At 41.0% G+C, this 12,427-nt stretch overlaps 1 non-coding gene across 1 annotated transcript; it reads right to left on the reverse strand.

Annotated features, from left to right (window-relative positions):
• Window positions 1-7,136: 7,136 nt before the first annotated feature.
• On the reverse strand, window positions 7,137-7,212 carry trnap-ugg (transfer RNA proline (anticodon UGG)). The gene has a single exon. It is a non-coding gene; the product is annotated as a tRNA-Pro (tRNA).
• Between the last annotated feature and the right edge of the window lie 5,215 nt (window positions 7,213-12,427).

Genomic DNA, 12,427 nt, shown 5'->3' on the forward strand with positions numbered 1-12,427 from the left:
GACCGGTGGAAATCTCTCCATTGGTCTGATGAGTACAAATTTGAGATTTTTTGTTCCAACCGCCATGTCTTTGTGAGATACAGAGTAGGTGAACGGATGATCTCCGCATGTGTGGATCCTACCGTGAAGCATGGAGGAGGAGATGTGATGGTGTGGGGGTACTTTGCGGTGACTCTGTCAGTGATTTATTTTCATTCAAGGCACACTTAACCAGCATGGTACCACAGCATTCTGCAGTGATACGCCATCCCATCTGGTTTGCGCTTAGTGGGACTATCATTTGTTTTTCAACAGGACAATGACCCAACACACCTCCAGGCTGTGTCAGGGCTATTTGACCAAGAAGGAGTGTAATGGAGCGTTGCATCAGATGACCTGGCCTCCACAATCACCTGACCTCAACCCAATTGAGATGGTTTGGGATGAGCTGGACCGCAGAGTGAAGGAAAATCAGCCAACAAGTGCTCAGCATACGTGGGAACTCCTTCAAGACTGTTGGAAAAACATTCCAGGTGAAGCTGGTTGAGGGAATGCCAAGAGTGTGCAAAGCTGTCATCAAGGTGTAACCGATGTGAAATGGCTAGCTAGTTAGCGGTGGTGCGCGCTAAAAGTGTTTCAATCTGTGACGTCACTCGCTCTGAGACCTTGAAGTAGTTGTTCCCCTCGCTCTGCAAGGACAGCGGCTTTTGTGGAGCGATGGGTAATGATGCTTCGAGGGTGACTGTTGTCGATGTGTGCAGCGGGTCCCTGGTTTGAGCCCAGATAGGAGCAAGGAGAGGGACAGAAGCAATAATGTTACAAAGGCAAAGGGTGGCTACTTTGAAGAATATCAAATATGAAATATATTTGTTTAACACTTCTTTGCTTACTACATAATTCCATAAGTGTTATTTCATAGTTTTGATGTCTTTACTATTGTCATACAATGTAGAAAACATTTGACTAGTACTGGTATTGTATATATATATATATATATATATATATATATATATATATATATATATATATATATATAGTGCATTTGGAAAGTATTTAGACACCTTGACTTTTTCAGCCTTATTCTGTTACAGCTTTATTCTAGAATTGATTACATTTATTTCCCCCCTCATCAATCTCCACACAATACCCCATAATGACAAAGGGAAAACAGATTTTTTGACATTTTTGCAAATTTTTTTACAAATAGAAACTGAAATACCTTATTTACATAAGTATTCAGACCCTTTGCTATGAGACTCAGAATTGAGCTCAGGTATATCCTGTTTCCATTGATCATCCTCGAGATGTTTCTACAACTTGATTGGAGTCTACCTGTGGTAAGTTCAATTGATTGGACATGATTTGGAAAGGCACACATCTATCTATATAAGGTCCCACAGTTGACAGTGCATGTCAGAGCAAAAACCAAGCCATGAGGTCGAAGGAATTATGCATAGAGTTCAGAGACAGGATTGTGTCGAGGCACAGATATTGGATCATTCTTAAATGGAAGAAGTTTGGAACCACCAAGACTCTTCCTAGGGGAGGAGTGCCTTGGTGCCAGCCCGCATGGAGTTTACCAAAAGGCACCCAAACTACTCTCAGACAATGAGAAACAATATTCTCTGGTCTGGTGAAACCAAGATTGAACTATTTTGCCTGAATGCCAAGCGTCACATCTGGAGGAAATCTGGCACCATCCCTACTGTGAAACATGGTGGTGGCAGCATCATGCTGTGGGGATGTTTTTCAGTGGCAGGGACTGGGAGACTAGTTAGGATCGAGGAAAAGATCAACGGAGCAAAGTACAGAGAGATCCTTGATGAAAACCTGCTCCAGAGTGCTCAGGACCTCAGACTGGGGCGAAAGTTCATTTTTCAACAGGACAGTTTCTAAATGTTCTTGAGTGGCCCAGCCAGAGCCCGGACTCAAACCCGATCGAACATCTCTGGAGAGACCTGAAAAAAGCTGTCCAGCTACGCTCCCCATCCAACCTGACAGAGCTTGAGAGGATCTACAGAGAAGTATGGGAGAAATTCCCTAAATACAGCTGTTCCAAGCTTGTAGCATCTTACCCAAGAAGACTCGAGGCTGTAATTGCTGCCAAAGTTACTTCAACAAAGTACTGAGTAAAGGGTCTGAATACATATATAAATGTTATAATTCAGTAATAAAAAATAGGCAAAAAAATCTATAAACCTGTATTTGCTCATTCGTTATAGGGAATTGTGTGTAAAAAAACAATTTGTGGCAAAAGTCAAGGGGCCTGAATACTTTCCGAATGTACTGTGCATTTGTGAATTATTCAAGTACTAAGTCATGTTTTGCAGAGGGGTCAAATACTTATTTCCCTCATTAAAATGCAAATCAATTTATAACATTTTTGACATGCGTTTTTCTGGATTTTTTTGTTGTTATTCTGTCTCTCACTGTTCAAATAAACCTACCATTAAAACTATAGACTGATAATTTCTTTGTCAGTGGGCAAACATACAAAATCAGCAGGGGATCAAATACTTTTTCCCCCTCACTGTATATATATATATATATATATATATACATATATTTTAATCAATGATTGGTAATTTAGCTTTTAGTAATCTTATCCAGAGCGACTTACTTAGTGCATTCATGTTAAGGTTGCGAGGTGAGACAACCACATCACAATCATAGCAAGTAAAACTTTATCAAAACATTCATGCATTTATTATTGCAGCTTTTACATTATTTGTTTCTTGTGCTTATTATTCGTATTTTGTTTCTATCTGATTTGCTGATAGCATGTTTAGCAGGACTATGCCTTTCTTGATAAAAGCAACTGAAAGTTTTGTGTGAAGAGGAGGATTATTTGGAAACTACATTACCCATGAGCACCTCATCCATAATTCGATGATCATTACTTGAGGAATTTAGTGTTGCGTGCAAGTCTGATTTAAAACACTAGATGGTAGCCTATCCATACAAATGCCACTTTGGTCGGAGATGTGCAGCATGGATGTGTCTGTCATAAACAGTAAGGTCAAACAGAACCCTGCATGCCCCCAATAACAACACTTCATATCACACAATCAACTAGTTGACATTGCATGTTGAAATGTTCTAAATTTAAGACTCACTATCATACTGCTTACAAGGATTATTCTCTCATAACGGAGATTGAGTAAATCCCACCAAAACAGTCCCAGCAATTGTAATCTCTCTGGTTATCAGATCAATTTTATGCGTTTAAGTTTACATTCTTACATAGGCCTACTACCTTCTTTCATGGTTAAGTGACTTGGTGACTGATGGATGTGAATATACTGTATGTTTCGAGGACATGGTTGAGGAGCCATGGAAATACAGATAGTGGTATACCACCACAGTGTATTCCCGGAGAATAGATGTAATGCCCACAGAGCTGCATGTGTCTCTACAAGATAATGCTTTAATCCATTTATTTATCTGACTCAGTTCTGACTGCCCTCAGTTCTGTCACCCTGGCAACAGGAGTCTGCATTGGTGATTGGTTTGTTTAGCATGTTGGAGTGTGTCTTTGTGTAGTGGAGAGGTTAGAGAGGGTGCCAGGTGTGTGTGTGTGGGGGAGGGGCTGTGGAGCATCAGTAGAGTAGGAGTTAGGGAACAACTGAGTTAAAGGTTAATTACAGTGGAAGTGTTGGCAAACAGAACCACAGTTTGAATTTCCTAAAGGAGATGGAGAGCGCCATCTTCTGGATTTACCTGGTAGAGCACTTATTGCAGTTAAACAATTTCGAGGGCTGTATGCCCAACACTGATGATGGCTCTGCAATAGATAGCAGCCGTTTTACTTGCTCCTGACCAATTCTGCTATTTTGTGTTTTCTTTACGCTGATCTTAACTGTTTTTGTACATAATGTCTCCACCATCATTTCCTACGTCCGAAAGCAGTTTATGGACATCAGAACAGTGATGGCTAACCTCAATTTGGATGTCAATTTCTACTTCAGCGAGTCGGTAGCTCACAAGGACATGGATAAAATACATCTCGCTGGCTTTTCCACGCATCGTCAAGAATGATCAGCAGCCTCGGGCAAGATGAGGGGTGTGTCTCTTTGTTAACGACAGCTGGTGCGCAATCTCTAATGTTAAGGAAGTCTCGAGTTGTTGCTCACCTTAGTTAGAATACCTCATGATAAACTGCAGAGCATGCTATTTAGCGAGAGAGTTTTCATCTATATTTTTTGTAGCTGTCTATTCATCACCACAAACTGATACCGGCATGAAGACCACCCTCAACAAGCTTTTAAGGCCATAAGCAAACAAGTAAATGCACACCCAGTGGCGATGCTTTTCGTGGCCGGTGATTTTAAGGCCAACAACAGATTCGCCACGCTGACCCTCAATACAGGGGCCTCTCAGGGGTACGTGCTTAGTCCCTCCTGTTCCTCTTGTTCACCCATGACTGCATTGCATGGCTGCGCATGACTCCAACACCACCATTAAGTTTTCTATGACAAGACGGTCGTAGGCCTGATCACCTGCGACAATGAGACAGCCTATTATGGAGGAGGTCAGTGACCTGGCAGTGTGGGGCCAGGAAAACAACCTCTCCCTCAATGTCAGCAAGACAAAGCAGCTGATCATGTACTACAGGAAACAGAGGGCCGAGCACGCCCCTATCCACACCAACAGGGCTGTAGTGGAGCGGGTCAAGAGCTTCACGCTCCTCAGTATCCACATCACTAAGGTCCACACACACTAAACATATTCGTCAAGAAGGCACGACAACGACTCTTGACTGACAACGGCCCTCAGATCCTCAAAAGGTTCTACAGCTGCCCCATTGAGAGCATCTTGACTGGCTGCATCACTGCTTGGTATGGCAACTGCTTAGCATCCAACTGCAAGGCACTACGGAGGTTAGTGGGTATGGCCCAGTACATCACTGGAGCTGAGCTCCCTGCCATCCAGGACCTCCATATAAGGTGGTGTCAGAGAAAGGCTATAAAAATTGTCAAAGACTCCAGCCACCCAAGTCATTAACTGTTCTCTCTACTACTTCACGGCAAGCGGTACCGACGAACCAAGTCTGGAACCAACAGGATCCTGAACAGCTTCTACCCCCAAGCTAAGTAGTTAACCAAGTAGCTACCTGGACTATCTGCATTGACCCTTTTTGCAATAACTTTTTTGACTCATCACAAATGCCGCTGCTATGGATTATTATCTATCCTGTTGCCTAGTCACTTTACCCCGTCCTACAGTATACAGTTGAAGTTGGAAGTTTACATACACTTAGGTTGGAGTCATTAAAACTTGTTTTTCAACCACTCCACAAATTTCTTATTAACAAACTATAGTTTTGTCAAGTCGGTTAGGACATCTACCGTGTGCATGTCACAAGTAAGACAGATTATTTCACTTATAATTCACTGTATCACAATTCCAGTGGGTCAGAAGTTTACATACACTAACTTGACTGTGCCTTTAAACAGCTTGGACAATTCCAGAAAAGGATGTAATGGCTTTAAAAGCTTCTGATAGGATAATTGACATAATTTGAGTCAATTGGAGGTGTACCTGTGGATGTATTTCAAGGCCTACCTTCAAACTCAGTGCCTCTTTGCCTGACATCATGGAAATATTTAAAAAAATCTGCCAAGACTTCAGAAAACAAAATTCAGACCTCCACAAGTCTGGTTCATCCTTGGGAGCAATTTCCATATTCCTGAAGGTACCACATTCATCTGTACAAACAATAGTACACAAGTATAAACACCATGGGACCACGTATCCGTCATACCGCTCAGGAAGCAGAAGCATTCTGTCTCCTAGAGATGAATGTAATTTGGTGCGAAAAGTGCAAATCAATCCCAGAACAACAGCAAAGGACCTTGTGAAGATGCTGGAGGAAACAGGTACAAAAGTATCTATATCCACAGTAAAACAAGTCCGATATCGACATAACCTGAAAGACGACTCAGCAAGGAAGAAGCCACTGCACCAAAACTGCCATAAAAAAGCCAGACTACGTTTTGCAACTGCACATGGGGACAAAGATCATACTTTTTGGAGAAATGTCCTCTGGTCTGATGAAACAAAAATAGAACTGTTTGGCCATAATGACCATTGTTATGTTTGGAGGTAAAAGGTGGAGGCTTGCAAGCTGAAGAACACCATCCCAACTGTGAATCACGGGGGTGGCAGCATCATGTTGTGGGGGTGCTTTGCTGCAGGAGGGACTGGTGCACTATCCAAAATAGATGTCATCATGGGGGAGGAAAAATATGTGGATATATTGAAGCAACATCTCAAGACATCAGTCAGGAAGTTAAATCTTGGTTGCAAATGAGTCTTCCAAATGTACAATGACCCCAAGCATACTTCCAAAGTTGTGGCAAAATGGCTTAAGTACATCAAAGTTAAGGTTTCGGAGTAGCCATCAGAAAGCCCTGACCTCAATCCTATAGAACATTTGTGGGCAGAACTGTGCGAGCAAGGAGCTCGTGCGAGCAAGCTTGTGCGAGCAAGGAGGCCGACAAACCTGACTCAGTTAAACCAGCTCTGTCAGGAGGAATGGGCCAAAATTCAGCCAACTTATTGTGGGAAGCTTGTGGAAGGCTACCCGAAAAGTTTGACCCAAGTTAAACTATTTAAAGGCAATGCTACCAAATATTAATTGAGTGTATGTAAACTTATGACCCACTGGGAATGTGATGAAAGAAATAAAAGCTGAAAGAAATAATTCTCTCTACTATATTTCTGACATTTCACATTATTAAGATAAAGTGGTGATCCTAACTCACCTAAGACAGGGAATGTTTACTAGGATTAATTGTCAGGAATTGTGAAAAAGTGGGTTTAAATGTATTTGGCTAAGGTGTATGTAACCTTCCCATTTCAACTGTATGTACGAATCTACCTCAATTACCTCATACTCCTGCACATTGACTCGGTACTGGTGTTCCGTGCATATAGCCAATTCATCATTACTCATTATGCATTTACTCCCCTTGGTATTATTTTATTATATCATTTTTCTCTCTGCATTGTTGGGAAGGGTCTGCATTTCACTGTTGGTCTACACCTGTTGTTTTACGAAGCATGTAAAAATAAATAAAATACATCCCATTTAGCAGACGCTTTTGTCCAAAGCGACTTACAAGTCAGCTGGGGCCACTACTTTTACATATGGGTGGTCCCAGCGGGAATCGAACCCACGACGCTTGGCGTTCCAAGCGCCATGCTCTACCAACTGAGCCACACAGGACCCTGTGGCCATGTGACAAAGAAACATTTGATTGGGAATCAGTGATCACCTCAATCTTTAGAAGATGTGCTAATCAAATGATCGATTTCTACAGTAATTCAAAACACACCAAAATCCTTGTCATGTCAGTAATGAGGATATATTTGAGAACATATATATTCAATGACAGAAAAGTCACATTTTACCATTATTGCAGTGTAACTATAAGATGTAACTTCTGCTCTTTCAATTATTCTCCCAAATAAGGGCTATCCGGGTTAAATCTGAAGGAAAAATCTGCCAGGGCAAGAGTGCTAAAATAAGAAACTAATTTGAGGTGTTATTTTGAGAAATGCTGTGCTACTACCTGACTGTATTCTTTCCATGGTTCCCCTCAGTGTGTCGTAATGAATAATTAGCTAGGAGAAGATAAATAGCCACAGGGCCTCCTAGTGCAGAGAAAATCCATTTGGGTTATTACTCCTTACATAAAATTCATTTTCATTTTAAGAGCCTTGTTTACTGTCTGCACTGAATAACAAATAGATAACCATAAACAAACAAAGAAAATAAAACAATTGCTTTCTTTATACAGAATAGACACAACTTAACACAATTAGCTAGCATACCAAGTTTTAAGTTGCTTTTCCTCTTAAAGGGTGTTATACACTGAGTGTACAAAACATTACAAAAAACCTAATATTGAGTTGCAAAGGCACTTACATCTTTTGTCTTTCCTATTCACCTTTTGAATGGCACACATCCTCAATCCATGTTTCACTGGACTCAAGGCTTCAAAATGATTCTTTAACTTGTATTCTCCCCTTCATCTACACTGATTGAAGTGGATTTAACAAGTGACATCAATAAGAGATCAAAGCTTTCACTTGGATGTCATGGAAAGACTAAGTGTTCCTAATATTCTGCACACTCAGTCTATGTACAGCATTTGGGTGTATTGTGTTATTAATTATGACCCTGGTGTGGTTATGGGAATGATGATTGACTCCTTTGTCTTGCCATCTGTATTTTTGTGTCAGGTCAAGTTAAGGTATCTAAACTGGAGAGGGGCGGGGGAAGAGAGTCCGAGGTTGCTATTGAACATCGGTCAACTCTGCATGCATTGATAGTGGAGCAGATATATTGATTCAAGAATCTCATTTTAAAACGTCCTTTGAAAGGTCTTTCAATTATTCGGGCCATGGGACCAATCCCAAGTCCCTTTCGCCCTCACGCGAAGGACTGCATCAAAATTGAAGGTAATAAATATGCAACATTTACCATGAATGCAGTCTCAGCGAACGTGGGAACATTGCATTTAGATTTAAATCGAGCTATAACGCGATATCTTCAGCTGTACAGCGCATTCGGAAAGTATTCAGACCTCTTCCCTTTTAGCACATTTTATTACGGTACAGCCCTATTCTAAAATGGAGAAACAAATACTCATCAATCTACACACAATACCCCTAACGACAAAGCGAAAACAGGTTTTTAGAAATATTTACGTAAGTAAGTAAGTATTCAGACCCTTTGCTATGTGATTCGAAAATGAGCTCAGGTACATCCTGTTTCCATTGATCATCCTTGAGATGTTTCTACAACTTGATTGGAGTCCACCTGTGGTAAATTCTATTGATTGGACATGACACGAAAGGCACACACCTGTCTATATAAGGTCCCACAGTTGAGAGTGAATGTCAGAGGAAAAACTAAGCAATGAGGTCGAAGGAATTGTGCGTAGAGCTCAGAGACAGGATTGTGGCAAGGCACAGATCTGCAGAAGGGTACCAAACATTTTTTGCAGCATTAAAAGTCCGCAAGAACACAGTGGCCTCCATCATTCTTAAAAAAAGACTTTTTGATGTATTTCAGCGTCTTAATTTGTCTAAAAACCTGTTTTTGCTTTGTCATTGTCATTATGTGTAGATTGATAAGGGAAAAAACAATTTAATACATTTTAGAATAAGGCTGTAACGTAGCAAAATGTGGAAAAAGTCAAGGGGCCTGAATAATTTACAAATGCACTATACTTCTGCTATACGGATTGAATCGAGCCCTAAATCATTTCCTCTCAACCCCATGGATCAGGTATGCTCCCCTGTCTGTTAGACATCATATGCTGTCTAACAGACAGTTAATCTGTCCATGTGCTCTCTGTCTTAACGTTAGCATCCAGTCCATTTTCATTCAATGATTGATTGGAAAACTCACTCGATGGTGTGATTGTGTCGTGTCTTTGGCTATGCCGGATTAAGTGATATGACATGCTATTCTATAAAATTGTTTCTCCGTAATTAATATCACCTGATTGAGCTAATCATGTAAATGTAATTAACTACAGAGTCGGGCGCCACAAAATAATATTTATAGAGCTGTTATCTTCTGAATAAACTCTTAAAGACCTAGTAATATTTTACATCAATAGCAGTCAATATTAATCCTCATCTTAATTCAGTTTCATCTGAAAGTTGTAAATTCTTGGTTATCTGCACGAACCCTGGCTAACAATTTGAATCAGCAATACAAAATTGGGTTTAATTATGTATTTACTAAATACCTACCTAATCACACATAATTACACATACACATAATTAAATCGTAAATTGATTACAAAATAAAGGAAACCGTCCCTAGCGGGCGGAACAGATATGACAGCTTGTTACACAAAGGAAAAGGGCTGGGTTTGAGTGAAAGAGCGGGAAGACTTAGGGACACAGGAAGAAGCTTTTCTATCGTAAATACAGTATCTGATGCATTCTAAATGACCACCCATTTGGAAAAGGAAAATGCAATGAATATTCATTCTGAGTTGCGCTTCGGTAGGTTGGTGGTAGATGGAAGGCCGTGTTGCCAAACCGAGTCCTTTGAAGAATGTCTCTGGTTGTCAATTGGATACTTTGTAATAACGCCTTTGGATGATAGACGGGATACTCTGTCTGTTCCTTCCTAACTCTCGTTGCATCCGCTGTTGCTAACTCAACGGCTAGGAGGTATCACTTCTGTAGTGAATAAGAGTTCAAAGTTCATACCATTCGCAACCAAGCTCACGCTGATGTTGGCTTCGTTCTGTAGTTATTATCCGAACCATTCTGACATTGGACCGTCGTCCACCGTCGATATCATCGGAACAGGAGGTTATACTGTCGTCAAGGGCTTATATAGGAAGGGAGAGGAGGGCGTGTTTGAAAAGTTTTATATCCCATGTCCCTTCACAGGGGCGGGCCACTGATTGAGCAGAGCCCTGTCTTATGAAAACCCAATTCTCACATTTTAGAAGCTAAAATCACATTTCATCCCATCACGAAAAATGTCCTATTCAAACATTTAATTTGAACAACAATTCCATGTGAATCCGATAACTCTGATGTGTAGACTTTCCACTGTAGAGTTTATGTCATCTTATCATTGATGAAAATGTCTCAGATGACAACCGAACTGGCCTCATATTCATTAAGTACCCCCGCATATGTTCAATTGTTCGGATTACCAGAATATAGTTCATTTCCCCCCACCTTCTGATGTTCCCAGAATCTCAATTTAATTAAGGTTTTTGCAAATGTAACATCAGTAGGGTAGAGAGAGGAAAAAGGGGGAAGAGGTATTTATGACTGTCATAAACCTATCCCCCAGGCCAACGTCATGAGAATTGTAATGTACGAACACTCTCTCAGAACAAAAGGCAGAACAAGGTATCTTGCCAATCAAATAAAAAAATACAAAATAATGTTATTTGTCACATTCTTTTATTTTTTATTTTTTATTTCACCTTTATTTAACCAGGTAGGCTAGTTGAGAACAAGTTCTCATTTACAACTGCGACCTGGCCAAGATAAAGCATAGCAGTGTGAACAGACAACACAGAGTTACACATGGAGTAAACAATTAACAAGTCAATAACACAGTAGAAAAAAAGGGGAGTCTATATACAATGTGTGCAAAAGGCATGAGGAGGTAGGCGAATAATTACAATATTGCAGATTAACACTGGATTGATAAATGATCATGTACAGGTAGAGATATTGGTGTGCAAAAGAGCAGAAAAGTAAATAAATAAAAACTGTGGGGATGAGGTAGGTGAAAATGGGTGGGCTATTTACCAATAGATTATGTACAGCTAGCTGATGTTTGAAGTTGGTGAGGGAGATAAAGGTCTCCAACTTCAGCGATTTTTGCAATTCGTTCCAGTCACAGGCAGCAGAGTACTGGAACGAAAGGCGGCCGAATGAGGTGTTGGCTTTAGGGATGATCAGTGAGATACACCTGCTGGAGCGCATGCTACGGATGGGTGTTGCCATCGTGACCAGTGAACTGAGATAAGGCGGAGCTTTACCTAGCATGGCCTTGTAGACGACCTGGAGCCAGTGGGTCTTGCGACGAATATGTAGCGAGGGCCAGCCCGACTAGAGCATACAAGTCGCAGTGGTGGGTAGTATAAGGTGCTTTAGTGACAAAACGGATGGCACTGTGATAAACTGCATCCAGTTTGCTGAGAAGAGTGTTGGAAGGAATTTTGTAGATGACATCGCCGAAGTCGAGGATCGGTAGGATAGTCAGTTTTACTAGGGTAAGCTTGGCAGCGTGAGTGAAGGAGGCTTTGTTACGGAATAGAAAGCCAACTCTTGATTTGATTTTCGATTGGAGATGTTTGATATGGGTCTGGAAGGAGAGTTTGCAGTCTAGCCAGACACCTAGGTACTTATAGGTAGAGGAATCTGAGGTAGAGGTAGAGGAATCAGAGGGTCAGTTACATTCAAGATCATGGACATTTTTACATTGTTCAAAGGCAGTGGTTCTCACTCCTGGTCCTGGGGACCCAAAGGGGTGCACATCCCCCACATACACCCAATGAGAGGCTTGATGGATCCCCAGGGCCAGGACCAAGAAACACAGCTTAAAAGGATATCCAGTAAATGGACAGGTATTCTAGCAGATTCACAATGGGACCAAGCCAGCCACACATAATGGATGCAAATCAGATCTTTTTTAAATAAAAAATAACAACAAAAGCAACAACAACAGTCAGGCAAGCAATTTACAAGTTGAAAGGAGGGTATGGACTCTGTGGAAGGTCCATGAAAGGCCCCCAGGTGGAATGAATTACACATTTTTTCTCTGTTAAAGCCTAACTTATGCTTTCTAGTTTAAAAAAACGTTAATTAAATCCTGCAGCCATTGACTGTGCGATGGTGGGTGATTATTTTTACACTCAAGGACAATATGTCTCTTAGCAAGGAT

This window comes from Oncorhynchus masou, chromosome 15 (assembly GCF_036934945.1).
Source record: "Oncorhynchus masou masou isolate Uvic2021 chromosome 15, UVic_Omas_1.1, whole genome shotgun sequence".
In the NCBI taxonomy this organism is placed as follows: domain Eukaryota; kingdom Metazoa; phylum Chordata; class Actinopteri; order Salmoniformes; family Salmonidae; genus Oncorhynchus; species Oncorhynchus masou.